Consider the following 14,095-nt stretch of genomic DNA (forward strand, 5'->3'; position numbering starts at 1 on the left):
TTACTTAATTACCCCAGTCCCCATTCTCACTGTACTCATTACTTAATTACCCCAGTCCTCATTCTCACTGTACTCATTACTTAATTACCCCAGTCCCCATTCTCAATGTACTCATTACTTAATTACCCCAGTCCCCATTCTCACTGTACTCATTACTTAATTACCACAGTCCTCATTCTCACTGTACTCATTACTTAATTACCCCAGTCCCCATTCTCACTGTGACCCACACAAGTTGTTGCTGTCTGTTTTTGCAAAATCACTTCCTACACTCATTAAATAGGACAACCAAACCAGAAATGGCCTGTTTCTTGCCATTTTCTACAATTTTCCCCACAGCTTTTAACTGCATGCCTACTTTCCCTGCATTGTGCACATCTTTTCTTTACAGATTCTTGAACTAAATTACTGTCTTTTCTACAAAAAAAAATCATTTGTCTTGAATATTTCACACTGTACTTTGCCTAACAACTTTAATTATACTTGATATATGAATAATATTCTCTTCTCTCACATTAATGCAACCCATACCTCCCATGTCCCATTCCAGACATTTGCATTATTCCTTGCTGCAGCACTGGAAAACCCTGCCAAACTCAGTATCCTTGGAAGTCATAGCCATCCACCAGGTCTTTTTGCACAGAACTATGACAAGCCTCTCAAGATCATACTCACTGACTTTTGTAGCATATGCCATGTAACACAGGGCATCACAGTAATATGATTTGTGGCAGTGCAGAAAATGTTGGCAGGGTGGTATGAAGGTGTGAAAGATGGCATGAAATGTGTATATTGGGTACAACCTGCCTAACTTTAAAAGCAGAAATGCTCTTTAGCCCTTCCATCAGCTACAAATGTAATATTTCAAGACTTCATTGTAAAGGTCATTGACCCACCTACACATACTCAGTTTCAGAGTGTGTTTTGCAGGGGCTCATGCACATGTACAAGAACTAGACAGCCTCTTGGCATGACTTGGCTTACAGGCACAATGCATAGGTTCATCATAGGTTCATAGGTGTGTACTAGGCTAATGGCCCTGGAGCCTTTACAAGCCTAGCCCATAGGAATACCCTGGCATTGTGCCACTCAACCTCAGTTCCCAGTGCCTCTGTCGAGTAGAGCCGCTGGAGTGAGTGATGGGGTGAATTTTCTATTTCCCTTCCACTCATCAAGATTTCTCTTGAAGAGGGCTAGTGAGGTGCTCTGTTTGACATGTATGGGAAGTCTTTTCCATAGCATGGGCAGTCTCTGGGTTATGAACCTGTCCCTCCAGCTTGTTCTGTTGATTGTGGTAATGAGGTTGAGGTCTCTGGAGCATGTGGTGTGGAGGGATTGGTATTTCTTTAGATGTAGCATTTCTAACAGAGCTGGGCCAGACATGCCTTTGTAAGTCAAGGAGAGATCGCCTCTAAGTAGGCAATATGAGACAGAGAATAGCTGGAATTTTTTGAGTCTGTCCATACAGGAGAAGTGTTTAAGGCCTAGGATCCTCTTTGTGAGGTACTTTTGCAGCCTCTCCAGTTGTTGCAGGTGTCTAGTTAGGTACATGCCAAATGGGGCATTGTACTCGATGATTGGCCTAATGAGGGAAGAGTACAGGGAGACAATGACCTCTTTCTTCCTGGATGCAAAACACTTAGTATTGAGATGTGCCACATAGAAGGACTTTCTGACCACAGTGGCAATGTGGTGGTCGAACGAGAGGTTGCTGTCAACCTGTGTTCCTAGATCTCTTATACCGCCTTCTGTGTTCAGTGGACTACCATTGATGTGGTAATTCATGCAAACTGGGTTTTTCCCAAAGGGGATGATGACACATTTTTTGGCATTGAGCTTAAGGCCATGCTTCTGACACCAGTCTTTCTGTAGGATGTCAACATCACTTGGGGAGTTAATAATAGCTCCCAACTTGCAATTGTCCGGGAACTTTGTCAGCCAGAGTCCCTTTGTGTTGGCCTGGATTTCAGAGAAGTAGATACCAAACAGAAGTGGACCCAGGACTGAACCCTGTGGGACTCCTCTCATGACTGGTCGGCAGTCTGACTTGGAGTCAGTTACTTTCACACTGTGGGTTGTATCTGTGAGCCAGTTTGCAATCCACCTAGTGATAGCTTAGTGAGTTTTTCTATGGTTCCTGAGTGGGGAATAGTATCAAAGGGCTTGGCCAGATTAAAGTAGGCTGTATGAATCACCTTGCTATCATCCACAGCTCTGATGACTGACTCAAAGAAGTCGACCAGGTTGAGCAGGCATGATCTACCCTTCACAAAACCAAACTGTGTGGGATCTAGAGTTTGGAGATTTCCTATATCCTGAACAGTTATTCAGTAATATTCATTAGGTGGTGTCCAGTTAGTATAACTGTCCCATTCAAAGCCTGTAATTTACCTGATGCAAACCCTGCCAGACTGCATTAACATAATCACGCTAAAGAAGATTAACTTGTGACAATCTCCCAAATGGCAGGCATAGGCAGAGGTGCACAAACTTTCTTCATTAGGAGCTACACTTTTTATAAGTAAGTTTGAAATTTAAATGGACTTAAATGCTGCCCCCACTATTGAAAACTACATATATAATGTGCTGTGTGAAACATCTGCTAATGTTTGCATGCTGCAGTTCAATTCAAGTGCAGTCATATCAGGTGTGTCAAGTAATAGGAAGCTATCAGATGTTTACCGATAACGTTCCACAGTGTATATTTTGTGAATAAGTGTCCATGTCAATGTGAACCATGATACAAATACAACTGTACACCTGTAACGTTTGTATGCTGTAGTACAAGTCCATGTGCAAGTCATTGTTAAGCACTGAAAAGAGGCAGGTCAACTGCACTCCTGTACTTTTTATCATATGTATGTTATATCTGCAGTGAATGCAGGATATTTCTTTTTTTTTTTTTTTTTTTTTTTTGGGGGGGGTGGCACTGCCCAGTACATATAACTGCTTGATACAGCAGCTTTAGGGAGCACAGATGAACAGAAACTGTAAGGAAGATTGTGCTACGACTTAGGTATACAATACATACTTTGACTGCTTCCCACTAGCTGCGTTGTACTTTGTTATGTAATCCAGGCACAAAAAGAATAATTTGGTTCTTTTGGCAGTGACACATCTGTAGAATACAAAGAGTAGGTTTGTGTATCTGCCTGACACTCTGCAGGTGAAATGTACATATTTTACTTACTGAAGGCAGTACTTATACTGTGCCTGCAGGAAATCTGCCTTTATACAGGTCTGTTTCTGCAATTACTAACACTGTCTGTATAGGCAGTTATAACAGCCACTGATGCATTCAACCCTGTACAGTTATAGGCATGGCATGTGGAAGGTCACCCACTGTCAGTACATAGATGTTAGATAACAGTGGAGTTTTGTTGCAAGTTACTGCCTGACCTCCTCAGCTGCAGGCTGGACATAATATGTGTGCTTGATCATCTTTTTCCTTAGGGGGACACATTGTACTAAAGATATATGAACAGAGTTTATGAGCATGCAGGTGGATGTATATGTGTGTGTTTTGCAGACCCTATATACTGTGTGTGTGTGTGTGTGTGTGTGTGTGTGTGTGTGTGTGTGTGTGTGTGTGTGTGTGTGTGTGTGTGTGTACATTATCGCAGTGGACAGTAGATTGCATGAGGGTGAGTATTTGTCTGTGCATGTAAATGAAATGTACTGATGTACTTGTCCTCAGACATTATTCTTTCCTTACACAGCACGATGCTTGCAAATTGCAAGCAACAGAAATGCAAGTTCTCCCATGCAGAAAATGAGATCTTGCTGCAGGCTGTTTCTCTCCATAGTCTGTGGATGATCAGCCATGATAAATTTAACCAACCCTATCATGACTGTACCAAGTGGGATGTGGTGAATAAATGTTGTCAGTAGCCAGGGCAAGAACTATGAACAACTCAGATATCAGGCCACAGATATCATAAGTTCTGCCTAGAAGTGTCTCTCCCACCAGGAATAGGAGCTTTGTGCACCCACAGAGATGGATGAGTTCCTTGCCTCTACATGTGGGGAGGGAGACTGAGTCCTCAGTAGGCCATAGTGAAATCCTGGATATTGAAGCAGAGCTACAGTGACCTCCAAGAGTCTCTTTTGGAGGTTCTCCAGGTATGTATGTCTGTTATATATTAAATAACTGCATATTGAGTAAATAGGAACTGTACTGCAGATTGCACATCCTATTCATTATTTACATAGCAGCATCTGGGCTTCAGGCTACACAGCCACCAGTACAAGGTGAGGGGTAAGCTCACTCTTATTATGTGTTACCAGTATAATCAGCAGTTATCATTCATTCACTGCATTTAAAGTAATGGTGATGGGTCATATTTATTGTGGGTATTTCTATCTACTGTATTCATAGGTAGTGTTCTATCAGACATTTCCACCATGAATATACCACTGCCTGATGACAGAGATGACAAATACTCTGACACTAATGGCAGTTGAAAATTTTCAAGGAAGGAGAGAATCATGTCATTGTTGGATACAGGCAATATGGAGTCCAGTTCCAAACCCCAGTCAGTTGACATGTACTCTGTGCCTGTGGACCACCAATCCTGAGATCCAGAAGGATACTGAAGGACAGAAAGTCATACACTGGCTGACCTTGGGAAGGAATGTCTTCTCCTGCAGTGCAGTCTCCCTTGCTTGCTGCCAGCTGCACTGACATGGGGAAGGCAGTGATAGTCAGTATGTCAGTGGTCAATAGCACCATGGGTATCAGCCCACAACAAAGCTAGCTGTTTCTGTATCCTGGTCCTCCCCCTTCCACAGTTACTCCAAATAAGTGTGCAAGTACATAACAGAGGAGCAGTCTAACAACACCTCAGTCCTTGCTGAGATATTATGTGTTTTACAAGGTGTGTGAGATGCATATCCCACACATGTACCCGACAGACATTTCCAAAAGCAGATTAAATGACACAGGTATCCCTTTGCACACAGGCAGCATGCCAAACACACTTCCTGTGGCTTCTCCACCTATGTCTCCAGTGTTACAGCTGCCATCCAAGCGATTGCAGAAAAGTGCCACCACATCTACCCCACCATCCAGTGTGGCGATGAGTAGGGTAAGACCTTGACATGGAGCTCATGCTGCAGAGGTACATGATAAAGGCCATTGCTCACATTCATAAACCAAACCTTCTTGTATCAAGGGCTGGATAATGCCTGTGATCCTCCCAGGATATGGCACTTCCATGGATGGCAGCATGTGCAGTACGCTCACACATCTCCTGTGGGTGCCCTAGCCCTGTCAGTAGGAGTTCATCGCAGTGCTGCAATGTCTGCTGATGCTGAGTCTCCATAGACACACACATATACATCTGCAATGCCTGCATTCACACATTTGTACAGCAATGATAACAGTGCCCCATCCCTGAAGAGTGCACCCTAGGCTCCAACCCCCACATGTGATACACATCACCAAGTTAATATCAGTCATACTTCCACCTGTACATTTTCCTGTGGATGACATCTAACACTGACTCCTTCCACACCTCTGTAAAATTAATTGTGTCCTGCTCTTTGTACTTTGTTACTTGAGTAGCCTAAGTCTAATGCACAGAGTGGCCAGTCTATGCATGGCTGAGCACAGCCTAAGTGTAGGTTTGCATGCATCACTTTTAACATTCATTACAATGTTTTATTTTGGCCCATAGTTATGAACCAGCTGCTGCTTCTTAGACAGGGCCATGACATTCTGTGCCTGCATTTATCTGACACAATTCTCCCCTGCTGCTGGTTCCTTCACAGGCTCCTCATCAGGCTCCTCCTCTTCTGTCTGCTGTGGTGGAACTTCTTCCTCCTGCATGTGTTCTCCCTGCTGCATCTGTTTTCCCAACATTACGTTATGTAACACAGCACAAACAGAAAATATCTTAGTACATGTGCCAGGGTCAGACTGCGGGGCACCACCAAATACACCCATGCAGTAAGAGGGAGCTTTGAGTAAGTCAAACACAGGCATGAAAATAACCTAGGTTTGTAACAGGAAATAGTTATAGCCATTATTATGGTCTGGGGATTTCTTATACTGGCATCATTAACCATGGTTCCAAGGTATATCCGGTCAAATCACGCCAGACAAACCACTGACATAGGTTGCATGTTTAGCATATGTGAGAAAAATAGGTACTGCCTGGGTGGCATGCAGATACATTGTAGATAATATTTTGCTCATTACAGACTACCTGACCATTGGTGGAGTGACAACTATTATGGTTAACATACCTTTTTCACTGTTGATCAGGTAGGGCCTTTATTTCAATATAGGTATAGTTTCTACCCCCATTAAGTCACATAAAAAGGCCTTTGTTATAAAAAGCCCACATGGTGCTGGATCTTTGCTCTGTGGTGTGAATACACCACATATGGTCTCCTGCATGCAGTGACATGGCATTAAGGAACTGGTGTAGTAACCTTGAGGCACATGTCTGGGATACTCCCTACCATGTCCCCATCAGTTCTTGAAAGGTCCCAGTAGCTAGTATTCTCAAAGGCACACCTGACTTTGTACCCACAGAGATACATACTCCACACATAACATCAGCTTGTAAATGAGGGCACCACATCTTGACCAGTTCCTGGATGGTGACTATATCCACACTGTATCAGTCCACAATGTCAGTGTGATAAAAGGCATGAAATGTTAAACACGCATGCGTGACACTGTATCTCCAAGAATGATGATGTGCAGCTCTGTGACTACCAGACACATGTCTAGCCTTCTGCATATACAATCTTGTTAATGCTACAGCTATTCCACACATTATTATACAGTTCATGTCCTGTAACTCCAGGACTTCACTAAAGTCCATACCATTGGGGGCCAGTGCCTCTACTAGTCATAGTACATATATATCTCTGAATCACCTCATCATACAGTTTACCCTCAATTGCATCTGGGGAGTCCCTTATTTTAATAATGCTGCTCATTCTCATGTCATTATACATCCATTAGCATATTATGTGGGGAATAGGACTTTAAAGTGATCCCTGTTAGTGCTTGGTATGTCTTTGAATCCTCTACACCCTATGAATGGCCAGCTGTCACTCACAATTACTTACTACAACACAGAATGAAATCCAGTGATATTATTTCTGTACTACCATAATGCCCTATACATCACAATGGCATTCTGCAACTAAGGCAAGCATAGATAAGAAATGATCACATAATCCACTTACAAGTTTTAGCTTTTCTCTTAGTTTCTTGTGTCAGTTTTGTGCTTTAGAAACTAGAATCTGCAGTACTCATTCAAAATAATATACACCGCACTAACAAATGTGAATAAATGTACACTTGCTTACCTAAGAGAAATTGTTTAGTGATATTTTAATAACATAATTTTGCATATGTGCTAAAGTGAAGTGCAAGAAATACTCAAAAGTACTTACATTTATGCTTTTTATAATATTACAACATTGTACAGGCATGACAAATGGAGCAATACACATTTCTTTTCACACTAGACTCCTAGAAAATGATTGAAAGCATCAGATGTGCCTAGTAAAAGATTAATGTCTCAACAAAAAATGGTTTAAAAGATAAAACAATTAGGGAAACATTTCTTTTTATTCCATTAGCTGCTTTATTTGTAGAAACAAATGTGAGGCAGAAGACATATACTCTAGCTAAATAAATAGTCTTAAAGTTTTGTCATCTAATGTTCGTAGCTCTATGCTGTAGTCAGTGTAGATGCCTCCTTGCAGCACATTTTGTTATGCAATGAATAATATAATTACCTTAACTGCACCTAGTGTTGTGTATTAGGTAGGCTGATTAGAGTCTATGTCTTTAAAAAGGAGTTATTTACTCCTTCAATAAGCAAAGTAAAATGGTGAATGAAGAAAAATCCACCAAATATTCCCAAGTATCAGCATTTTTGTAGACAGAAGTTACGCATATTTGTGTATGAGAGGGTGTTTGTTTCTCCAGCACACTTTCATTTACATGCCAATCAGACACAGCTGTCATGGCATTTGATTTCTTTTACATCTTCTGCCATCTGTTCTATGCACATTTCATTAATGTCCTCATGACTTGCATCTAAGTAGTATATTGACTCATGAAAGTTAGAATTAAAATGCTTACTGTACACAGGAACATGCAGAAACTACATACAAAACTGGTCGGTCCATATTATTTCAAGTAAGTTACTCTACATAGTCCATAAAGATAAAAGGATGTTCACTGCAGTTTTACACTTCATATATTATGTTTCTTCAAACCTGATAATTAGAGATTAATAGATAAACACAGATGATCAAAGAGTCATTAACAATACTATATGACCGAAACATACCTCTCACTTGTCCAGATTTACAGAATGTTCAGATTTTGGCTTTAAATTTTTGGTCCATTCATCATGAAATATATGGTTTTCAGATAAACCATTCAGGATTGAAACCACTAAATGAAAGATACTTAAGTTTCAGATTTCATATTCTTCAGAAAATTAACGAAAAAGCAAAACCTGTTATGCTAGCAACTTTCTAAGTTTATAAGAGCAATATTTAAAATCTGTCCCTATTTTTGGGGCTTTCATATGCCCATTATTTTTGGCTCTGTCCAGATTTCTTATAGTAAGAAGTTGAGAGGTATGGACAAAAAGCATAGCAAATTTGGAATTATGGATCACAGTTTTATGAAAAGATCTGTGGCTCACACTGTTTTCATTGTTAATAGTTACAGATCATAAAAAATCCAGTTATATTTAGCAACATATATTCCTGAGAGCATGCTGAAAGGATAACTGATATCATTTCTTTTTCATGTTCCTTTATTCAAGACGTGCTAGACAGTTTGGAAAAGAAATGCTGGTTTTAGTATATCATGAGTAGTAATATCACTCTTTCAGAGATAATGTCACATTAACCAAATATTTTTACAATAGTTTTGGATAAAGCCTGCTTTTTTGAAATTCAATCCACAATAACAAGAATGGGTTATAACATGGGGCAATAGTTATAGTGCAGGTAAAAAAGGCAAATGTTAGTATTAAATTTTGAAACTGGTAGTGCAGATTCTCCATGTTAAACATCAGCCAGCTGGTAAGCGCATGCCCATGTTTTATTTGTGTGAAGCCTTAGAGGACAAGGAAGAGAAGTACTAGGTACATGGTCACCTTACTTAAGAGAGACAGTTTAGTCAAATTCTAGTGTTGTAAAGCTGTCCCACACAGAGGCTAACACATGGCATGAAACTAGTGAAGATCACTAGAAGTTAAAAAAAGAGGAATTCTTATAGGTACTAATCATACCTCTCAAATTCTTAGCACAAGAAATCTTGACAAAGCCTAAAATAATTGAGGGGGGCAAAGGCCCAAAAATAGGGAAATAATTTATATATTAGTCTTACAAATTTAGAATGCTCCTAGAACAATCAGTCTATATTAGATAATCGAAATCTACTTAAGTCAGACCTGTATTCATCAACACCGAAACAGTGAAATTACTTCCATGAATGACAAAACTTTCCTAGGGTAAGGAAGCTATTGGCCAACAACACAACTTTGCCCTTTTCCCCACCATAGTGCGATCTTGGAGTTGCTATATATAGTTGGGGGGTGGAGGCACTGCCCTCCCCACATTGGGGGGATATGGGGGGTGAAGCAGCCCCACTTTGGTGGGTTTGATTTAGTGCAATGTATGTTGTGGAGTTGTAGTGGCCAAGTGATTACTTGCCCTAGTAAAATTTTCTATGTTCACTGATGTGTGGTTCACTTTTTCAGTGTCAATTAATACAGGTTCGAGGTAAGTAGATTTCAATTATCAATTATAATTCAATTATAATATTCAATTATAGACCCAGAACAACAGGATTTGTTTTAGAATTCATTTTCTGAAGGATATGAAGTATGAAACTCAAAATATGTTATTATTTAGTAACTTCAGTCTTCAGTGATTGACCAGAAAACTACAAATTTTATGAGGAACAGACCAAACATATGCAGGAAAAAAATGGACGACCTGTGAAAATCTGGACAGTTGAGAGGTATGTTACTAGTAGACATGGACTGGAGCATCTGCTGGGAAATGAGATAGTAATACTTTAAAGAATAACTCGATAAACATGAGTACATCAATGATCAAATCTAAAAGAGGGCATCCCATTGTTGAATGTATGTTTTTGACATGTTGCTGAATGTCAACATTGTTGTGATATCCAAGCTGTAGTGCACTTTAACATACAGTGAAAAGGTAGAGGTGGCCAGCACAAAGAATGTCAGTTGAGTGTTAATGTTGTGGTTTGAGGGGAGTATAGTTTATTAGTGTCTAAGCCATAAATGAATCATAGGAAATATATTCTGACTGATAGTCATACAGTATATCCAGAAGACTGACTTCCTGGGCACTCCAGATGTGGTATTTCTCAAGTACCTGATCAGTAAGCTCACTTGTGTGCTTGGTAATTCTCATTGCTCAGAGTTTTGCAAACATCTACATTTATGGCCTACAGAATACTATGGAATACAGTAGTGAGAAGATTTGTATATAGCTGACTACACAATGAACCCAAGCATATGGGAGATGTGTCTGTCTTCTCAAGAAGGAGGCTGTTGTTCTGTGTGCACCCTTCATACACAGGATGGGTAGAAGACATGACTGGACCCTTCTCAAGCCCACTTATGTAGCTTTTATTAAAAAAATCACAAGATCCTTTGGGGTATACAGGCCTCAGCTATTTCATGTCCTTTATCCTTTTGCTAGTGACTATGTAAAGCAGAATTTCTAATTCCTTATAGTCATTAATACATTTATTATTACTTCTTCTCTATGCTAAATCTGTATTTCTTTTTTAAATGTTTTTTAATGTTTTTAATGTGTATTAATATTTTGACTCGGAGCTTTTCTCCCCAGGCCTCTGCTGAAAATGGGCATATATCCAGTTGGACCAGCCCAGTCAACAAATGTAAAATAAATAAAATAAAATAAATGCCCTTCTCACATTCATCAATGAAAAGTTTCATGTTTAGTGTTTAGATGAAGCTCAAGTCTTTCCTTTAAAGGGACTGTATCTCATTGTATTTCAAACACAGATTACTCTTAAATTCAGTGTGATGGCAGTCCATCAGGATGTAGTGCCATCCCAGTTCTGCTACCTCTAGCACTGGCAGGGCAAATATCAGTGGGTGTTGCACACATTTTTGCTGACATGGAGGAAGGTACACTTACACATTACACTCATTCTTCATCTGAAGTACCATCTAGAAAGATAACACTCATTCTCCCAGCCGTGTAGTGAGAAAGACAAGCCTGGTTACAAGACCCTTGAATATTGACATCAATAGATATGATTCCAGTCTAAGAAGTCAGAGTTTCAATGCTGTGGTAATCTGCCAGCCACTGCCAAAATGTAAGGCTACTTCAGTAGTTAATCTTCAGGCACTGCTGGGTGATTGCAGGGAAATCTTAAAAGTCTTCCATTCTTCATTAGAATAACCAACAAGACCAAGTTGAAAAAGGTTCTCTACCTGGACTGAGAGAGACCTTTTCCTAAGCATGCAATTACTCATCTTTGCCAGGTATATATCTATATAGATATTATATATATATATATATATATATATATATATATATATATATATATATATATATATATATATATATATATATATTTATACACACACACACACACACACACACACACACACACACACACACACACACACACATATATACGATGTATACACGCACATATATATATATATATATATATATATATATATATATATATATACACACACACACACACACACACACACACACACACACACACACACATAGACACATACATATGGGTCTACTTTCGTTCATTGAAAGTACACCCCTTAGAAACTAAAAAAGCAGAACTCAATTAAGAGAAAGTGTAATTTAACGAAAACATACTTTCACAAAATATATATAACCCAAATTAAAAAAATAAATAAATAAATAGTAACAACAAGCTTTTGCAAGCCCCCCAGCACCCCCTTCCCCACACCCCTGCTAATTATATATACTAACTCCAAGATCTCACTACAGTGGGAAAAAAAGTACATTTCCTTATCCTCACTATACAATATCCCGGAACGGCCAAAAGGTATTCGGTTATATGTATTTCACGAAAGTACATTTTTGTTAAACTACTCTTTCACTTAAGTAAGTTTGGCTTTTTTAGTTTCAAAGAGCTGTGCTTTCAATTAACAAAAGTAGACCCGGATATATATATATATATATATATATATATATATGTATATATATATATATATATATATATATATATATATATATATATATATATATATATATATATGTATATATATATATATATATATATATATATATATATATATATATATATATATATATATATATATATATTTATGGGTTCACTATAGAATCTTGAAATACTGAAATCTCGAATTTCAGTATTTTGAAATTCTATAGCTGAAAGCTTTAAATCCCGAAACCCCAGAACCGCGAAATTTAAAATCGCGAACCTACACTACAAATACACCATACACATACACACAGTGTCCCCCCACAATCAAACATGCAATCCTACACTACAGACAAGCAGGGGGGCAAGCTCCCCTGCACCCCCCATGTGGGGGGCTGTGCCCCACTCCCCCCTACTTATATATACTAACTCCGAGATTGCACAATCACACGCACAAAGGTAACTCACACCCACACATTTCACAGCCCCTTGCACACACACATCACAGCCACAACACACACTAACATACCCTAAAGCCCCTAACCAGCAAATTTACACATACATACTTACCTGAACTTATACCTATCCATTCACACACCGCAACACCAGAAGTGCTATTTCAAAATCTCCGAACTTTGGGATATTTAATTTCGCGGTTCTGGGGTTTCACAATTTAAAACTTTTGGCTATAGAATTTCGAAATACTGAAATTCGGGATTTCAGTATTTCAAGATTCTATAGTAAACCCCATATATATATATATATATATATATATATATATATATATATATATATATACATTATATATATATATATATATATATATATATATACACACACACACACACACACACACACACACACACACACACACACACACACACATACACACACACACATACACATACATGCATATATATACATATAAAACACAGCATTTCTTTTTTTTTTAATTGGAGGGACTGCTAACCAGCAGCCAGTACCACAAGCCACTCCTCATGGCCTCACCTCCAGGGGAATGAATTCACTCATATGAGTTATTATAAGTTTTTATAACTTATTATAAGATGCACAAAACTTTTATACTTTTTCACTGTACTATGTTACTTTTATTCATTTTGTTTTGATATTTAACTTCTCACCGCTTTCCAAAGTGAGATCCTCATACCCATGCCTTTCAAATGTCCCTGATTTTGCCTCATATGTTTGCCTTGTCCCTCATAAAATTTTTGTTTTTATAATAAATAACCGAGCATTAAAATTAGTCAATAATGATAAACATTAGAATTTTATTTTTCTTATTATTGAAAAAATCACATGGTGATGCAAAATCTTTTGCTATAATAATGCTTTAAGTGAATTAGAGTAATATTTAAAAATTGGCCCTGATTTTTGACCTTTCTCCCTCCATCATTTTTTGCATTACCCAGAATTCTTTAGCAAAGAAATTGAGAGGTATGCCTGTACTATAATGTTGTATGCCTATACCAAAATATACAGAAACAGGTCTTAGCTCATTGTGCTCTTTTCAGTTATCACATTAGAAGAAAACACGCATGGTTTGTTCCTATCCATGAGCTGGGAAATGTATTTTTTATAACAAAGCTGTCAGATTAACACAAAAGATTAAGGCTACAAGTTGTGCATTATATGATTCAAAGTGACTCATTTATTCAGCCAATTCTCCAGGGTCTCCACTAAAAAAAGAACCTCAACCTGCTATGTAATATACACATACCTGTTAAATATATCAAGAAATTATAAGTATCCTCTAAATTATATGACTATGTGAAATTATATTTATTTAGTTAGTTACATATTTACCAGGTTAGAGCCTTTATCTACCATGTACCTCTCTTAGACTGAGGCAGG

The 14,095-nt window shown here is 38.4% G+C and overlaps 1 protein-coding gene across 2 annotated transcripts in view; it reads right to left on the minus strand.

Annotated features, from left to right (window-relative positions):
• Positions 1-14,095, minus strand: part of LOC122793640 (anoctamin-7-like) — a 2,355,351-nt gene that overhangs the window by 329,452 nt on the left and 2,011,804 nt on the right. The gene's annotated exons all lie outside the window — the stretch shown is intronic.

The sequence above is a fragment of the Protopterus annectens genome, chromosome 2.part0, assembly GCF_019279795.1.
Source record: "Protopterus annectens isolate FY-2018-M chromosome 2.part0, PAN1.0, whole genome shotgun sequence".
NCBI lineage: Eukaryota > Metazoa > Chordata > Ceratodontiformes > Protopteridae > Protopterus > Protopterus annectens.